At 33.4% G+C, this 18,335-nt stretch overlaps 1 pseudogene; it reads left to right on the top strand.

Annotated features, from left to right (window-relative positions):
- The first annotated feature begins 16,874 nt into the window (after positions 1-16,874).
- On the top strand, positions 16,875-17,198 carry LOC148108498 (10 kDa heat shock protein, mitochondrial pseudogene; annotated as a pseudogene).
- Positions 17,199-18,335: the final 1,137 nt, after the last annotated feature.

The raw sequence follows: 18,335 nt of genomic DNA, 5'->3' as shown, positions 1-18,335 counted from the left end.
CTACCAGTTTTTTAGTGTTACCTTTTGTACTACTGAAAATTGAAATGTCACATTTTTGCACAAATAAGGTACTTTCAGCATATTAGTTTGATAAGAAAAAGTGAGAAATTGTTTTGCACATAATAGATTTTCTTTACCACTTAGTATTCGGTGCCTTTAAACATTAATTTTGATTTTTTCATTTTTTAATTTTTTTTTGCCAAAACAAGACCATTCCAAATATTCAGTACATAATTAATCCAGAAGCTATATTTTTTATGTACTTACAGCATTTGTCTTTTTAGGACCTAACAAACATCAATCTGATTAATTATTTTAGGGGCAAGTCACAAGATAGGAACTTCTATGGTCTAATGAATCATGTTATATAAAAGCATGGATTCTGTATTATTGGAATATGGAATGGCACATACATACTAAGATGATTAGGTAAATATGTAATAAATAAATGCAATATTACATAATTTGAATACATGCAGCATAAATATCTGTATAAATCACTAATCATTAGGGAAATGCAAATTGAAATCATGATGAGATAATAACTTACACCTGTTAGGATGGCTATTATTAAAAAAGTTAAAAGATAAGTGTTGGTGAGGATATGGAGAAAGGGGAAACTTTATGCACTGTTGGTAGAATGTAAATTGCTATAGCCATTGCAGGAGACAGCATGCAGTTTCCTCAAAAAATTTAAAAGAACAGAACTACCATATGATTCAGCAATCCCACTTCTGAGTATATATCCAAAGGAAATTAAATCATTATCTTGAGACATCTGTACTCCCAAGTTTATTGCAGCATTATTTACAATAGTCACAGTAATGATGCAATCAAAGTGTCCATCAGAGGATAAAGGATAAAGAAAATGTGATTAAATGTGATAGGTACAGTGATATAAAATATTATTCAGCTCTATAAAAGAAAGAAATCCTGTCATTTGCAACAACATGGATGAACCCAGAGGACATTATGCTAAGTGAAAGAAGCCAGACACAGAGAAATAACTGCATGATCCCATTTATCTGTGGAATCTAAAAAAGTCAAGTGCATGGAAACAGAGTAGAAGATTGGTTACTGGAGGTTGGGAAAATGGGGAGATGTTGGTCCCAATGTACAAATTTTGAGTTATAAGAAGAATAAATTCTGGAGACCTAATGTGTACAGCATGGTGACTGTAGTTAATAATAATGTAATGTATACTTAGAATTTGCTAAGAAAGTAGATCTTAAGTGTGTTTGCCACCAAAAATAATAACAATAATAATAACAGCTGAGGTGATGGGTATGTTAATTAGCGTGGTCATAGTAATCATTTCACACACACACACACACACACACACACACACATATATAAAATCACGTTATCCACCTTAAATATATACAATTTTTATTTGTCAGTCATATTTCAGTAAAGCTCTATTCAACAAATCAATGCAGATTTTATATTATTAAAATAATGCAATGGCATAAACATGATAAGGTAATTAGATATAGATATTATTCATTATTATATAATTTGAATATATAGCAACATCAGTGTCTATATAAATGTATTAATGGTTATGGATAGATACTTCTAAATTCTTTAAAAAGTAAAAGTGTAGTCAGTTTTTCAAGTAATAGTGAAATATATGCACATGTAATATTGGAGATCACTGATTCTTCAGAGAAAATAATCTATCGAGATTTAAGTATTACACAGTTTGAAATTAAATAAAATTAACCAGAGTTGTCTTGTCACATATAGCCTCCAAAAAGACTGAATATAAGGCAAGTAGAGCACTACACTCTAGACAGCTTAGTGGTCTCTCTGAAATACTAAGATGGATTATGAGTTCGCGTCACTTGCATTGGTGCTTGCGTTTCTTTGTCTAAATCCAGTTGCTTTCTTAATATTCTCCACATGGAAAATGAAGCATCCCATTTGCATTTTAAAAGAATGTGACATGGTAAATCATGCCCAGTGCCAAAGCTAAGTTATTTCTTTAATATGGTTATGATGTAATCCACCCCAGGTTTATTCAGATGTACGCAGAATCCTAACCCTGACCTTTATGAATTCAGTATGGTGCTTTATTAAAAGAATATGTATAATTTTTCAAAATGGACAAAAGAGAGGTTTTAATGTGATTTCACTCTTTCCAAGTTCTTAAAATATTTAACCCTTTCATGTTTAAAGAGTTGTTCTTTTCTTCTTCTTCTTTTTCTTTTTTTTTTTGTTCTCCACAATTGAAGGTAATAGAACTTAAAACTATAGAGACAAAAAGTAGATTAATGGTCACATAGATCTGGAGGGGAAGTTGGGGAAAAATAGAAGTGACTGCCAGAGGGTAGAAGTGACTGCCAGAGGGTACGAGGTTTCTTTCTGGGGAGGATAAAATTTTCCAAGTTGATATTGGTAGTGGTTGCATAATTCTGTGGCTATAATAGAAAAATTACATTGTATACTTTAAATGAGTAGTTTATATGGGATGTAAAGCTCCGTAAAGCTGTTAAAAATTTAGCCTCCAGGGACACCTGGGTGGCTCAGTCATTAAGCGTCTGCCTTCGGCTCAGGGCGTGATCCCGGAGTTCTGGGATCAGCCCCACATCAGGCTCCTCTGCTGGGAGGCTGCTTCTTTCTCTCCTACTCCCCCTGCTTGTGTTCCCTCTCTCGCTGGCTGACTCTCTGTCAAATAAATAAATAAAATCTTTAAAAAAAAATTTAGCCTACAAAACAAAAATGTAAAAATCATATTTCCTTAAGAGAAAATTTCATGAGCATTTTGAAAATTCTGAAGTTTGATCATATGCTCATGGATTATGCGTTATATTTCAAGCATTTACTAATATGGGTGAAGTTTACAGGATTGCTCTCAACTAAACACTTTTTTTTTAACTAAATTCTATCTTCTTGTTGAAAATCCAAGTAAAGGGAAAATACTATTTGTGTTGGGTAACAGTTTAACTAGTTTGTTATGCAGAATATTTACTTTTCTCTCCAAAGTGTTTTCAGGTGATCAAAGCTAAATTTGTTATTGGCAATACTGTAAATTCTTCTTTATGTATACTCATCTAATCCTCCTCATACTCTCTGGGGTATAGAATGTAATTATTCTTATTTTAAAGTATGTTAACTTGAGGCAGAGAGAAGGTAAGTAGCTTGATTTGTGTGGCAAAATTATTAAGTGGTAAATGCAAGATTTAAAAATATGAAGTCTGACTCCAGAATAGCTTTCAGTTATTCTTCACAGTGTCTTGATAAGATTCAGAAGTACTTGCTGGCTTGGCAGGGTAATACTGGACTCATATTGACTATGAAACTAAAAGAAACTTAAGCAGCAAGTCACAAATAAACACTAAATTGCAAATCTCCTTTTGATTAATAAGGTTTTATTATAGTGGTAGTAATAAAAATACTTAATATTTATGTAGTATTTGATCTATGCAAGAACACTTTAAAAGAAGAACACTTTAAAAAATTATAGCTTTCATATTAAAGTTGAGAAAACTGAGATGTAAATGTGTGCAACAATTTGACAGTCATGCAGCTACACATTAGTAGAGTCCAATTATTTATTCTCTAATATAAAACATAGGAATTATGGAGAGCTAGGAGGAGAGATTATATATGAAACTTTAATCTCTTCTGTAAGGAATCTAGACTTTACAGACTTTGTAGTTAGCACTGACCAGGAGCTCAGCCATTATTGAACTACCTGCCTCTAATAAGCTTATCTTAACTTTCCACTAGGAAAGTCATTGCCTAAAGACAGGTAGATGTGCCTAGGCATGAGCTTATTGACCAGTAGGCCAATTAGCTATAGGAAAAATACCAAAGATAGTATTAAGTATTATTTATGAGTCTGTTAGGGAGCTAACGTCAAATGAAAGCCTACCTATGTTTGTGGTAAGAAATCCGATAGAATTTTATTGCATTCCTGATACAGACTCCATGTAGTAGCAGCTAAAGGGGAGTCGTTGTATAATTAGAGAAGAACATCAAAATTAAACTCACAACCCTGAGATCAAGACCTGAGCTGACATCAAGTGTCGATGCTTAACTGACTGAGCCACCCAGATGCCCCTAGACTGGTATTTATTTTAAAATGACTACTTTTAAATTTTAGTTCATTCATTCTTAAATAATGTGTTATTTATCATCTTAGACTTTTTTTTGGGGGGGGAAATAAAACACTCCTAAGTGAGACGTGAGTCAAAAAAGAAATCACAGAAGTTAAAAAATACCTTAAGATGAATGAAAATGAAAATACAAAATACAAAGTCTTATGGGATACAGATATGTCTGTTTTGAGGGAAATTTAGAATTGTAAACCTATATTCAAAAAGGAAGGAAGATGTTACATTAATAACCTATCATCTTAAGAAATGACAAAATGAAGAACAAATTAAGGACTCCTGAGTGGCTCGGTTAGGTGACCAATTCTTGGTTTCAGCTCAGGTCATGATCTCAGGATTGTGGAATTGAGCCCCATGTTGGGCTCTGTGCTCAGCGAGTACTGCTTTTGCCCCTCTGCTCTTCCCCTGCTCACTCGCTCACTCTGTCTCTCAAATAAATAAATAAAAATAACAACATAAAAAGAACAAATTAAAAAGGCAAGCAGAAGAAACTTAAAAAGATGAGATCAGATATAAATGAAATAAGATAAAACAATAGAGAAAATAAATATATACAAAAGCTGATTCTTTAAAGAGATGAGAAATTGACAGATTTTTGGCTATTCTTATCAAAGATAAGATAAAAATATCAAATTACAAAAATCTGGAATGAAAGAGAAGGCATTACTATTAGCCTTATAGAAATAAAAAAATAAATTGCAATACTGGGAACAATTGCATGTTAATAAATGAGAAAACTAAAGAAATTTGGCAGATTCCTAGAAAGACACAAACTACTTAATCTTAACTCAAAATTAGAAAATCTGAATAGAACTAAAACAAGTAAAATAATTGAACATGTAATCAAAAAACTTTCCATAAAGGAAAGCCTGGGACCAGATGGCTACACTGGTGAATTCTGTCAAACAATTAAGAAAGATTCAAAAATCGTTCAAAAACTCTTCAGAAAATAGAAGTGGAGAGAACACTTCCCATTCATTCTATGAGAGTCAGTATTAGCCAGATACCAAAACCAGGCAAAGATAACGCAAGAAAATGTAACTATAGACCAATATCTCTTATAAGTATAGACACAATAATCTTCAAAACTAATGCTAGCAAACCAAGTTCAGCAACACATAAAATGCCATGGCCAAAGAGGATTTATCTCAGGAATGCAAAGTTTGCTCAAAATGTGATATTCAATTGATATAATTAATACACCATATTAATATAATAAGGGGCAAACCACATGATTACCTCCATAGATACAGAAGAAAAAAGTGGGTAACTGCCAACACCCTTTGGTGATAAAAACCTTTCAACTGAATAAAAGAGAATTTCCTCAACCTAATAAAAGCTATACATGAAAAACCCACACTAACATATTTAATGGTAAAAGGCTAGAGCCTTTCTGCCTAAGATGAGGAACAAGGAAAAAAATCTGCAATTGCTACTTTCATTCAACATTTTATTGGAAATTCTATCTAGAGTATTTGTCAAGAAAAAGAAAAAAAAGGAGTACAGATAAGAAAGGAGGAAGTGAAAATATCTCTATTTTCAGAAGATACTATCTTCTATAGAAAAAGAATACACAAAAATGTGATTAGAACTCAGTATGTTTAGCATAGTTGCAGGATGCAGGGTCAGTACACCTGACAAGTTGTATTCTTACACACTAAAAATGGGATTAAGAGATTAAGAACAATTACATTCACAAAAAACATCAAACCTTAAATGATTTAGGAATAAATTTGACACAATAATTGCAAAACTTATACATTGAAAAAGCATCCTTGAAAGAAACTAAAGGAGATATAAAGAAATGGACAAACCTCCCATGTTCATGGATTAGAAACTTAATAGTGATAAAATAGCAAGCTTACTAAACTGGTTTATTGATTCAACATACTTCTTATCAGCTGCCTTTATTTTTTGTTGCATAGTCAAGTTGATCCTAAAATTCATGTGAAAATGCAAGAGATTCAGAATAAAATAATCTTGAAAATGAAGGGAAAAATTGGAGAATTTACAGTGCTTGATTTTATGTTACTATAAAGCTACAATAATCAAGATAGTGTAGTAGTGTGATAAGGATAGAAATACAGATCAATGGAGAAAATTAGAATGAACTTCAGACAATCAAAATAGAGATTTTTGACATAAGGGCTGGTGGTGAGCATCAAACATATGCTTATCTATAGAGCAATGATTACATTTGGCTTTATAGAAAAGGAATATGCTATAATGGCCATATGCCATATGTGCTGACACTGTAGGTAAGGAACACCAAACAAAAGGGAGAATAAGGATAACACAGGCAAAACATTATTTTTATTTTTTACCAGTAATAATGAGCAGTGACAGCAACAGTATTGTTTTCTCTGTAAGGCAGGATATAGCAATGAGTGATATGAGATACTTTAATTATGCCATCCCCTGTGTTCTTGAAAACCAGAATTTTCAGAGTGGAAAAAAAGAAGATACAGATGTAATACAAAACGTTGTGGGGTGGAAAGGAGATACAGATGTAATATAAAAGATTAAGTAAACATCCTGGAGTCCCAAATTTGAATCAGCATGGCAATTTTATTAGCTCTCTTTACATCTCTCCTTTCTGCCTTTTCCACTGAGAAGGCCTGGAAACAACGACCGATCAAATACTGAACAATGCTAGTGAAAAGATTTTGGTTTTGCCCCAAGTTTTTAAAGTTAAATTTGCAACTATAAAATATATGGCTGCTTATTCACTTTCAGTTTCTAAAGGTTGTGCCTAATACTAACTCAAAACTATGAAAGGAAGGGAAAATGAGGAAAGATAGTTCCAGTTTAGATAAATTGGCATGGTGCAGATCCACTACATACAATGTCTCTTTATGCACTAGTGGGTGATAAGATGATAAAAAATCATAAGGAAGTAATTGATACATGAGTCAGGATAGAGATTATTTGTAGAAGAGGGGTGGGCACTGTGACTGAAATAGGGTGAAAGAGTTTCTACAGTGGATAGCAAAGCTGTCTTGATTTTCGTTGTCATTACAGGGTGTTCACCTTGTAATACTATTTTGTGGTCTGTACAGTGGTTTTGAATGGTTTTATGTATCTGTGTTTTATTTTACAATAACGTGACTGAAAAAGGACAAAGATGAATTTCTTTTTGAGGTGTCAGTGGGATAATCAAAGAGACAGTAGTATAGTGTATGTATGTTTGGAGTTCAGGAATGAGATTTAGAGTTTGAATATAGATTTTTGTTTGTTTGTTTTTTTCATAGTGTGGAGTTACAGGAAGGTGAGAGGTGTAAAAAGAGAATACAGCTAAGACCAGGCAAAGGGAGATACCTAGGAATAGTACTGGGGGGGAAAAAAGAGATAAAGCAAAAAACAGCAGAAAATGCTATTTAGTGACCTATACACCAACTAATTACTGTTGTATGAAATGTTACATGGAAGTGTTTTCTGAAATAATTGTTCTCATTGTCAGGGTGAGTACACAGAGTAAAGAAGCAGACATATGCCAGTAGGCTTTCTAGAAGCCAACAAGCTCTTCTTGCTCTAAACATTTATAACAAATGTCAAGTCCTTAGAAAAACTGTTGGAAATGATCTTTTGTTTTCCTTAGGGTGTCAAACTTGATATTTTTGTACAGCTTTCATTACTCCCAGTTTTTATTCTGTAATTTATCACTTTTGTTTTATGGATCTGCTAAGGATAAGAATGGGGCGCCTGGGTGGCGCAGTCGTTAAGCGTCTGCCTTCGGCTCAGGGCGTGATCCTGGCGTTCCGGGATCGAGTCCCACATAGGGCTCCTCCGCTGGGAGCCTGCTTCTTCCTCTCCCACTCCCCTGCTGTGTTCCCTCTCTCGCTGGCTGTCTCTCTGTCACATAAATAAATAAAATCTTAAAAAAAAAAAAAGAAGTTGTGGCATGAAAATTTGGCTGTTTTCTCTTACTTTTTCTATGCCTAGAAAGGTTTTGTTTATTTTTTATTTTTATTATATTATATTATATTTATTATATTATATTATATTATATTATATTATATTATATTATATTATATTATATTATATTATTTGGACTACCAGACATGGGGCTTGAACTCACAACCCTGAGATCAAGACCTGAGCTGACATCAAGAGTCGATGCTTAACTGACTGAGCCACCCAGATGCCCCTAGACTGGTATTTATTTTAAAATGACTACTTTTAAATTTTAGTTCATTCATTCTCAATAATGTGTTATTTATCATCTTAGACTTTTTTTTTTTCTTAAGTGCTCATGGCAGTAATTCCATTAGATTCCCTGTAAAGAAATGGTAAATTTCATTCTTGGTATAAACTATACTTTGAATATGTGTACTTTAATCTCTTCATAGTTGAGCAATTTATTTTATTATAATCAAATGTTTAGTTTAAAAATCTGAAAAACATCAGAGTTAAGTAAAACATCTATCAGATCTAAAAATAATTTTCATAATTGGTAAGTCTTGGTGGAACACTTGAAATAAAACTGATGTGCTCTTGAGTATATCCTGCATATGTTTTCAAAAATTTCATAGGTTTGATGGTTCTAAGAATAATGAAGAGAGTATTAAACCATAGGATTAGGTAAAACCAGAGCCCAGACTGCCTTTTTCTGCCATGATAGCGCATTAGAGATATTTGCACCTTATGTCAGGTGGGATTTCGTTATTATCATGGACTGTAATAAAAAACCATGATGAATCTTTAAATGAGTATTTGGTATTCATTAAAATACAAGACAAAAAACAGCTACTTCCCTGAATGGACACATCATAGCAATCATGGCAAACCAATGTCTTACATGATAAGAAAGCAGGACTGATATATACTCTTAAATGGCACATAAGAAAAAGAAATGTTATCAAACCTCTTTTGAAAGGATTTTTCCACTCGTCTCTATTTTTAAAACTAATTATCAGAATCAACTACGTATTCTCATCCTTAGAAAAAACATGACAAGAAGCAATGAGGTATTGTCCTAGCACTACTTAAGTCTGCCATCTGGTATAGATTGAGAAGAATTGTAACGTGAACTCATTTAATATATCTGCATCTAATCTGAAGCATGAGCTTCAAAATCATACAGTGCCATCATTTTGGTCATCAAAATGATAAGATTCCAAATACTAGTTTCCATTAAAATGAATGATTACACATTAAAATTCAAAATTAAATCTGAAGAGTTTTTAAATTTTTTAAAAAATCTGTAATTTTCAAGGGAGACAAATAAGACATTCAAATGTAAAGACTTCTCCAGTGCCACATGGTAGTTCTCTTTTGAACAGGTTTTAGAATGCTAATTTCCTAAACACCAATTCTGGTCTTCTTTTACAGAGAATCATAATCTCTGGGGAATATTTTCTGTTCTGAAACATAGAGTTTGGTGCAGCTATTTTGGCTTATTTATATTATGAACATGACAGGATAGAGTTTTTGAATTATTGTATTCTGTTGAATCTAAATTTAATAGATTGTCTGAATATCTTCAGAAGTAACTGAAATCAACTTATTACTGGTAGCTTTTTTTTTTGTACAGAGCAAAACAATTGTATTAATTCATTCAGTAAACATTTATCTAATTTTCTGTCTGCTAAATACAGTGCTACATCATGTAGATATCAAGTTGAAGAAAAGTGAGACCCTTTCCTGTTTTCCCTGAGAGATTTTGAAATGTTATTGTAATATAAATGTTATTGTAATATAAAATACAGAGGTCATAATGCTTTCATCAAATATTCTAATTCTCCTTTCATCCACTGTCCTCCTCCCTTGAAAATGCATATTTTCAGGGCCTCATTTTGGCTGGTAAAGTATAAGCAGAAATTGGGTCACTTCTAAGAGAAGCTATAATGCTCCTTTGTGACTGCCACATTTTCTTTTTCTTGGCTTGAATATCATAGAAACAAAAACACAGAACCTTCTCAGTTATAGAGCCCACATGAAGTAAAAAATGTTTTTAAAAGCTACTGAAATAGTGGGGATTATTTGTTATGTAGCATAACTAAACCTATTCTGACTGATATACACTGTGTTAAGTATTGTCAAGGTACTAGCAAGTTTCACCTGGCACTCGGGAATTTAAGAAAATTTTAAGAAAGGAACCATTTACAATAATGAAATCAAGATGTAAGGAATTACCAGTAATGGTACGGTAGGCCAGGGCTAAAATACCTTCATCAATATTCTCAGACCTGAAAACACAAGCAAAGGGATTACCAGATGAAGGAAAAAAAAAATGTGTTCTTTGGATGCATCCATGTCAAAGTACTTCTACAAGAAAGGAACAAAGACATTTAATGCCCCAACCTCATTCTCTTCCCTTCCTCATACCTGCACCCAATTGGAAGTGGTAGAATAGAGGTCAGCCTCCCAATATGTACAGTATGTGCACGAATTTGGAAGGGAATTTGAAAGATAATTGACACAAATACAGAAATTGACCCATGTACAGATTATTATAGGAACACATGAAATAATACATGTCATAAAATAGTCAAAACATGAGGGCTTTTAAGAAAGTTCTGGAGGAATACAACTTGAACTGAATCATAATAGACATGAAAGAATTACTTTAGACAACTTTTAGGGTCTTCTAATCTGGATATTAGATGAAAGCCCAAGCAAGTACAGTATTTGCAGAAATAGAATAATGATTTACTATCAGGCCTAGGATAATGAAATGATAAAGCTGAAGATAATGCAGTGGCCAGAACAAGGAAGGTTTTATATGTTATATTATATAATTGTGACTTAATCCTAAAGACCAAAATCTGAAGGATTTAAAAACAGTGACATAGGTGCTCCTGGGTGGCACAGCAGTTAAGCGTCTGCCTTTGGCTCAGGGCGTGATCCCGGCGTTATGGGATCGAGCCCCACGTCAGGCTCCTCCGCTATGAGCCTGATTCTTCCTCTCCCACTCCTCCTGATTGTGTTCCCTCTCTCGCTGGCTGTCTCTATCTCTGTCAAATAAATAAATAAAATCTTTAAAAATAAATAAATAAATAAATAAATAAATAAATAAATAAATAAATAAATAAATAAAACAGTGACATAATCAGATTAGTAATTAAAAACAGTATGGCAGTAATAGTAATAATTTACATTATCGGATTATTATAGTATGCAACATCATGTTTTGAGCACTAAAACTCCCCGTGAGGCAGATACTATTATTATCCCCACTTAGGGAGTATTGAAGCAGAAAGTGGTTGTTCTAGATGACATAATAGTAAGGAATGGAGTGGAGAGTTGAAACTAGATCTCTGAAAATAAATGAGTATAAGTGCAAGACTGAAGGCAGGAAACTATAGAAGTTATTCAGATAAGAAACAATACCAGAGAGATCATGATAATAATGGAGAGAAGAACCATTCCAAAGTTTAAACCTGTTGGATAGGTGTTTGATAAGCTATGCAGAATGAAGGGGAAAAAGATGTCAACCACATCTCACCATACTCCTAACTGAAAACAGCCAATTTACGCTTTTGACAATTTACACAACTGGCATTTTCACTTTGAGCAAAACTATTCAAAATTAGCACAGTATATGTAGATTCACAGATGTTATTAGCATACATATGTATATTTTTTGGATTGTTGAATGTATTTCAGATCTCTACACTTAAAAAAGCAAAAACAGCTTAATATTGAAAATATTGCCCCTTAAGGCTTGAAAATTAAAAATTAAGTGAAAAAAAAAACAGGAGAGTTAAATTTGTAGTTAGCTCAGTCATTAAATCCATAAAGCTAGGGTAAATGATACTGGGCCTTTGTGATACCTACCTTAATAGACCTGTGTCATTTGAGTATTTAAAAAGCTAATTAAAACAGCAACTATAGTTCCTTAGCTCCATCACCATCTCACTAATTTTGTAGGACAAACCTATTTTTATCTTCATTAAATGCTTAACTAGCTCTTATCTTCCTCTAAGGTAATATAGGGTATTTTTGGTTGTGGTAAAATTTAGATGAGTTGTAAATGAATAATTTAAAGAGTTTTTAACTTTAACTAAAATCTTTCTTTTTTCTCTTCTTTTTCATCTATATCTTGTCATGTAAACTGATTACATAAAGATTGTCTAAGGATTTATTCTATGACTGAAAACAATCATTCTTTCCAGTTAATACAGTGAGAATTTTATCTGCCTCTCTCTCTCTCTTTCTCTCTCTCTCTCTCTCTCTCTCTCACACACACACACATTTTGTGCCTCAAATAGGTACTATTTGAAAAGTAAATACAACTTTTAAAATTAGAAACCATCAGCGCATATGTTGATCAAAGTGGAGTGGTGTTATATTAGAAAATACGTAATCTACTAATCTACTCTGGAACAGAGACTATGTTATCTTCCTTTAAAGTGTAAGAGTAGGGGCGCCTGGGTGGCACAGCGGTTAAGCCTCTGCCTTCGGCTCAGGGCGTGATCCCGGCGTTGTGGGATCGAGCCCCACATCAGGCTCCTCCGCTGGGAGCCTGCTTCTTCCTCTCCCACTCCCCCTGCTTGTGTTCCCTCTCTCGCTGGCTGTCTCTCTCTGTCGAATAAATAAATAAATCTTTAAAAAAAATAAAAAATAAAAATAAAGTGTAAGAGTAAATGTTGCAGAGAAAATTATTATTATTAAGGAAAATTTTTATTCATCATATTCAAATCCATGTAAACACTAATGGAAAAAAATAAGGCATAAATTATTAGTCATGTGTATAAGCTGAAGGGACTAGGTATTTTAGCATGTGTATTAGCTATCTATTGTTGCATTTAAAAAGTGCCTTAAAAACTATCCACACAAAATAAACTATTACCTCACGCTTTCTGAGTGTCACGAAAATAGGAAAGGTTTAACTGACTTAGGGTCTGTCATGAGTTTGCAGTCAAGCTGTTAGCTAGGGCTGCCATCAACTGAAGGATAATCTGTTTCCAAGATCACTGATGAGCTGCAGATAGTAACCTTCATTACTGCATTCTACTGAAAGCTTGACAAGAGCTGGATGATCCATTTCAGTCTTACTCCTGTGGTTTACGTGGTTGGAGTCTTCAGTTCCTCACCTTCTGGGGACGTGGTAAATGGCTTTTCCCAGAATGTGTGATCCAAGGAAATGGTGGCATATATGGAAGCCATAGTACCTTTTATGACCTACTGTTGGAAGTAACATACTATTACTTCTGCCATCTTCGTTGGTCACATTGAAAAATCCTGATGTAGTGTAGGAAGGGAATATATGAGAGTGTGAATATCAGGAGAATTGGCAATTTTGAAGGTAGGCTGTCATAACGTGTTATAATTTCTATGTAGTAAACAAAGGAGAACAGGGCAAATTATAACCAAATAATTCTAAATAAATAAAGAAGAAATAAATTAAAAAGTGGGGTTAAGCCAATAGATTAAGGCTAAGCATAGATATAAAACAAAAATAAAAATGGAAAAAATAGTTATTTAAGTTACAGAAAAGATTTTCTGAAGAGGATTTAGAAAATACTAAGGAATAAAAGATGATTAATGATAGCACTTAAAAAAAAGCAGATATCGCATAGCATGAAATTCACCCTTTTAAAGTGTACAATTCAAATTTTAATATATCTCTAGATATACAACCATAAACACTATCTAAATTTAGAACATTTTTTTTCACTCAAAAAAATAATAAATCCTGTTAGTATTCGCTATCTGTTTTGTCATAACCCTAGCTCCTGGCATCATCTTACCTACTTTCTATCCTATGGGCTGCCTGTTCTGGACATTTCATATTAATTAGTAATTAGTAGAATCATATAGTATGTGGTCTTTAAGATGCCACATTTTGATCATTTGATGAATATTTGTTTTTTTCCCACTTTTTGGCTACTCTGAATAATGCTGCTAATAATATTTGTGTATAAATATTTGTGGGGATATATGTTTCATTGCTCTCGAATATATACCTACGAATGGAATTGTGGTCTATATGATAATTGTATTTAACACCCTGAAGAATTGTCAAACTGTTTTCCAAAGTGGCTGCACCATTTTACTTCCCCATCAATAGTGAATGGAGGTTGCAAGTACTCAACACTTGCCATTGTTGGAAGTGTACAAAAATACAATTGATTATTGCATATTGATTGCACATCTTGCATGTGTGCTGGACTTATTTATTAGCTCTAACAGTGTTTGTTTGGAGGTTTTCTTTGCATATGAATTCCTTAAATATTTTTATATAAAAGATCATGTCATCTGCAAATACTGTTTTCTTCCTTTTCAAACTGGAATCCTGACAAGAACCTGAAGTACAATGTTGACTATAAGTGGTGAAAGCTGATTTAATGGAGATGTATTCAGTCAACATAAAATGTGATGTTATTCTATTAAGACTTCTTTAGAAAAATTTTTAATTGTCAACAAATACAGAGATTTCCCGTATACTTATGAACCTTTATATGCATTACCTTCCCCAGTATGAACATCACTCAACAGAGGGTATATTTGTTACAACTGATGAATCTACATTGACGCATCATAATCCCTCAAAGGCCATAGTTTGCATTATTGTTCACTAGGTGTTGTACATTGTGTGGGTGTGAACAAATGAATGATCACATGTATCCATCATTATGGTATCATGCATAGCATCATCACTTCCCTAAACATCTGTGTTCTGCCTATTCATCCCTCCTACACCTCAGTCCCTAACAACCACTGATCTTTTTATTATTGCCATAGTTTTGCCTATTCCAAAATCTTTTTTTTTTAAGATTTTTTAATTTATTTTTAGAGAGAGAGCAGGGGGAAAATGGCAGAGGGAGAGGGAGAGAAAGGATCTCAGGCTGACTTCCCACTGAGTGTGGAGCCTGTTGCAAGGCTCAATCTCACCACCCTGAGATCATGACCAAAGCCGAAATCAAGAGTCAGATGCTCAACCAATTGAGCCACCCAGGTGCCACTGACTTTTCCAAAATCTTATATAGTTGGAATCATATACATAGTCTTTTTAGATTGGTTTCTTTTACTTAGTAATAATGCATTTCAGGTCCCCCCATATATTTTCATAGCTTGATAGCTCATGTACTTTTAGCACTAAATAATATTTCCTTGTCTGAATATACTACTGTGTATTTAACCATTTGGCTACTAAAGAATTGTCTTAAAAAGGGGTAGCAGAGGCACCTGGGTGGCTCAATTGGTTAAGCCTCTAATTCTCAATTTTGGCTCAGGTTATGATCTCAGGGCTGTGAGATGGAGCCCCATGTTGGGCTCCGCGCTTGGTGTGGAACCTGCTTAAGATTATCTCCCTCTCCCTCTGCCCCTCCTCCCCCTCAAAAAAATAAAAAGAATTCTATTGGTTGCTTTCAAGTTTGAACAATTATGAATAAATCTGGTGTAAACATTGTATGCAGGATTTTGCGTGGACATAATTTTTCAACTTCTTTGGGTAAGTACCAAGGAGTGCATCTTCTCAATCATATGGTAAGATTATATGTACTCCTCCAAGAAACCACAAAATTGCCTTCCAAAGTAGCTTTCCCATTTTGAATTTTCGCCAAAAAAAAAAATCAAAGTTCCTGGTGCTGCACATCTTTCCCAGGATTTGCTGTTGTCAGTGATCTAGAATTTGGCCATTCTTGTACATGCATACTGGTATATCATTTTAATGTGCATTTTCCTGATGACATTGTGTATGGAGCTTCTTATCATATGCAGATCATATCTTTGAAGAGGCATCTGTTAAGGTCTTTGGCCCAGTTTTCATAGGGTGTTTATTTTCTTACTGTTTAGTTTTAAGAATTCTTTGTATATTTTGCATAATAGTCCTTTATCAAATGTGTCTTTTGAAAATATTTCCTCAAAGTCTGTAGTTTGTCGTCTTCTGCTATCACAGAGTTGACTTTTTTTTAATTTTAATGAAGTCCAGCTTATCAGTACTTTCTTTCATGGATTATCTATGTGTTGCTAATACCACACTGTCTTGATTGCTGTAGCTTTATAGTAAGCCTTGAAGTTAAGAAATGTAAGTTATCCAACTTTGTTATTTTTCTTCAATATTGTGTTGACTGTTCTTTGTCTTTTGCCTCTCTATATAAATTTTAGAATCAGCTTGTCAGTATCCACTAAAAAACTTTTGGGATCTTGATTGAGATTGAACTGAATATTCAGTCAAGTTGGAAAGAACTGACATCTTGACAATACTGAGTCTTTCTGTCCATGAACATAAATTTTCTCTTCGTTTATTTAATTATTTTTTTTTACTTCATTCATCAGAGGTCCAGACTCACATAACTAAGTTAAGATGATCCACTTAAAAAGAAGTATTACTCCATTTACTAAATTATTACTATTTTCTTTAGATTTTCATATAGGCTCAAATAATTGAAATTTGAGATTAAAAGTCATGAAAGTTCCTATATATATTAAGCAGTTCTGTTCTTAGTTTTCTAGACAGGATGTTATCAGTCCTTTTTAGACATATCTAGAACATTCTGACCCCAAATGCATTTTATAATACATAATACTGTGTGAAGGTAAACTTTTAGTGGATTCCATGCAATCATGAATTGCTGCAGTTCTCAGAAGACATAGATATTGTAAACATCATGAACAGAACAGTGAAATGCTGAAGTAAATATTGTTTTTGAATTTTTTTTTATTTGAAAACTAAAATTTACAGGAGCTGCCTGTGTGCTGGGCATCCTTTTCCCACATTCACGTGTCCCAGGGGTCAGATGGAGGGTTTCTCCTTGCTTGTGCAGTGCCATGAGAGCAGAGTACAAACTGCGGAGAATTGAAGTCATGGCAAGACAGGCATTTAGGAAGTTTCTTCCTCTTTGACCAAGTTGCACTTGAAAGGAGTACAGGCAGTACTGTAACCAAAGGAGGCATTATGCTTTTAGAAAAATCTCAAGGAAAAGTATTGCAAGCAATAGTAGTAGTAGCTATTGGGTCAGGCTCTAAAGGAAAAGGTGGAGAGATCCAGCCAGTTATCGTGAAAGCTGGAGATTAAGTTCTTCTCCCAGAATATGGAGGCACCAAAGTAGTTTTAGACACAAGAATTATTTCTTATTTAGAGGTGGTGACATTCTTGCAGAATATGTGATTGGAATAAATCATTATTGAAATGGCTTCATTTAAAGCTGCCCATTCCACTGCAGTTTTGAAATCTTTCATTATGTAAATAATTTCCAAGTCTCTCATATAATTGTTACCCAAACTAATGCTATTCAACATGTAAAATTTAGTTTCAGTGCAGTGATACAAATATTACCAAGTAAAAATACATAAATGAAATAAAAAATTAAAACTTAGAAAAAAGTTGTAGGCACAAGTATGGCAACAAAAAGCACTTGTACAACATTTGCTCCAGGTTCATATTATCAACATTTTGCCACCCATGCTTTATCATTGCTCTATTTACCTATCTCTCGCTAACCCTTTCTCTCCCTGTCTCTCACCTGTCTAATTATCTCTAATTTGCATATATCATTGCCCTGTCTCTAAACACCTCAATGTGTTTTTCATGAGAATAAGGATATAATTATATATAACTAAAATATAATTAATTTCTGACTTGAAATAAAATATTTATCTAGTGTACGGTTTTTATTTCAAACTTGTAAGTTGAACCAGTGTGCCTTATTACATTATTTTCCCCTCCAGTTCAGGATTCTAACTAGAATTGGGCCTTGTATTAATCTCCTTTAATCTAGATCATTCCCACATTCTTTGTTTTTTATGTCATTGATGTTTTTGAAGAACACTTTTTTTTTTAATTTTTGATAAAATAGTTATTTCAGGTCAGTTAACATTGTTTCATAAGTAGATTCCATTTACACATTTCTAGTGAGAATATTGTATAGTTGCTGTTATGCTTTCCTCAGGTATCACATCTGGAAGTACACAATTTCCATTTAGTCTTAATTGATGATCCTAATTTTGATCACTTATTCAAAATTGTTCTCTGATTTCTCCACTGTACATTACTATTTCTGATATTGCAATTAAGGAACAATCTGTGAGTACGGGCATACCTCAGAGATACTGCGTGTTTAGTTCCAGACTACCACAATAAAATGAATATTGCAATAAAGCAAGTCAGATGAAGTTTTTGGTTTCTCAGTGCATAAAAAAATTGTTTACACTGTATTGTAGTCTACTAAGTGTACAATAGCACTATGTCTAAAAAATGTACATACCTTAATTAAAAATACTTTATTGCTAAAAAATGTTCACCATCATCTGAGTTTCAGCGAGTTA

The sequence above is a fragment of the Ursus americanus genome, chromosome 19 (assembly GCF_024610735.1).
Source record: "Ursus americanus isolate L20-20 chromosome 19, mUrsAme1.1.p, whole genome shotgun sequence".
Lineage (NCBI taxonomy): Eukaryota > Metazoa > Chordata > Mammalia > Carnivora > Ursidae > Ursus > Ursus americanus.
Note: the sequence above shows the minus strand (reverse complement) of the source record. Positions and strands in the feature narration are given on the sequence as shown.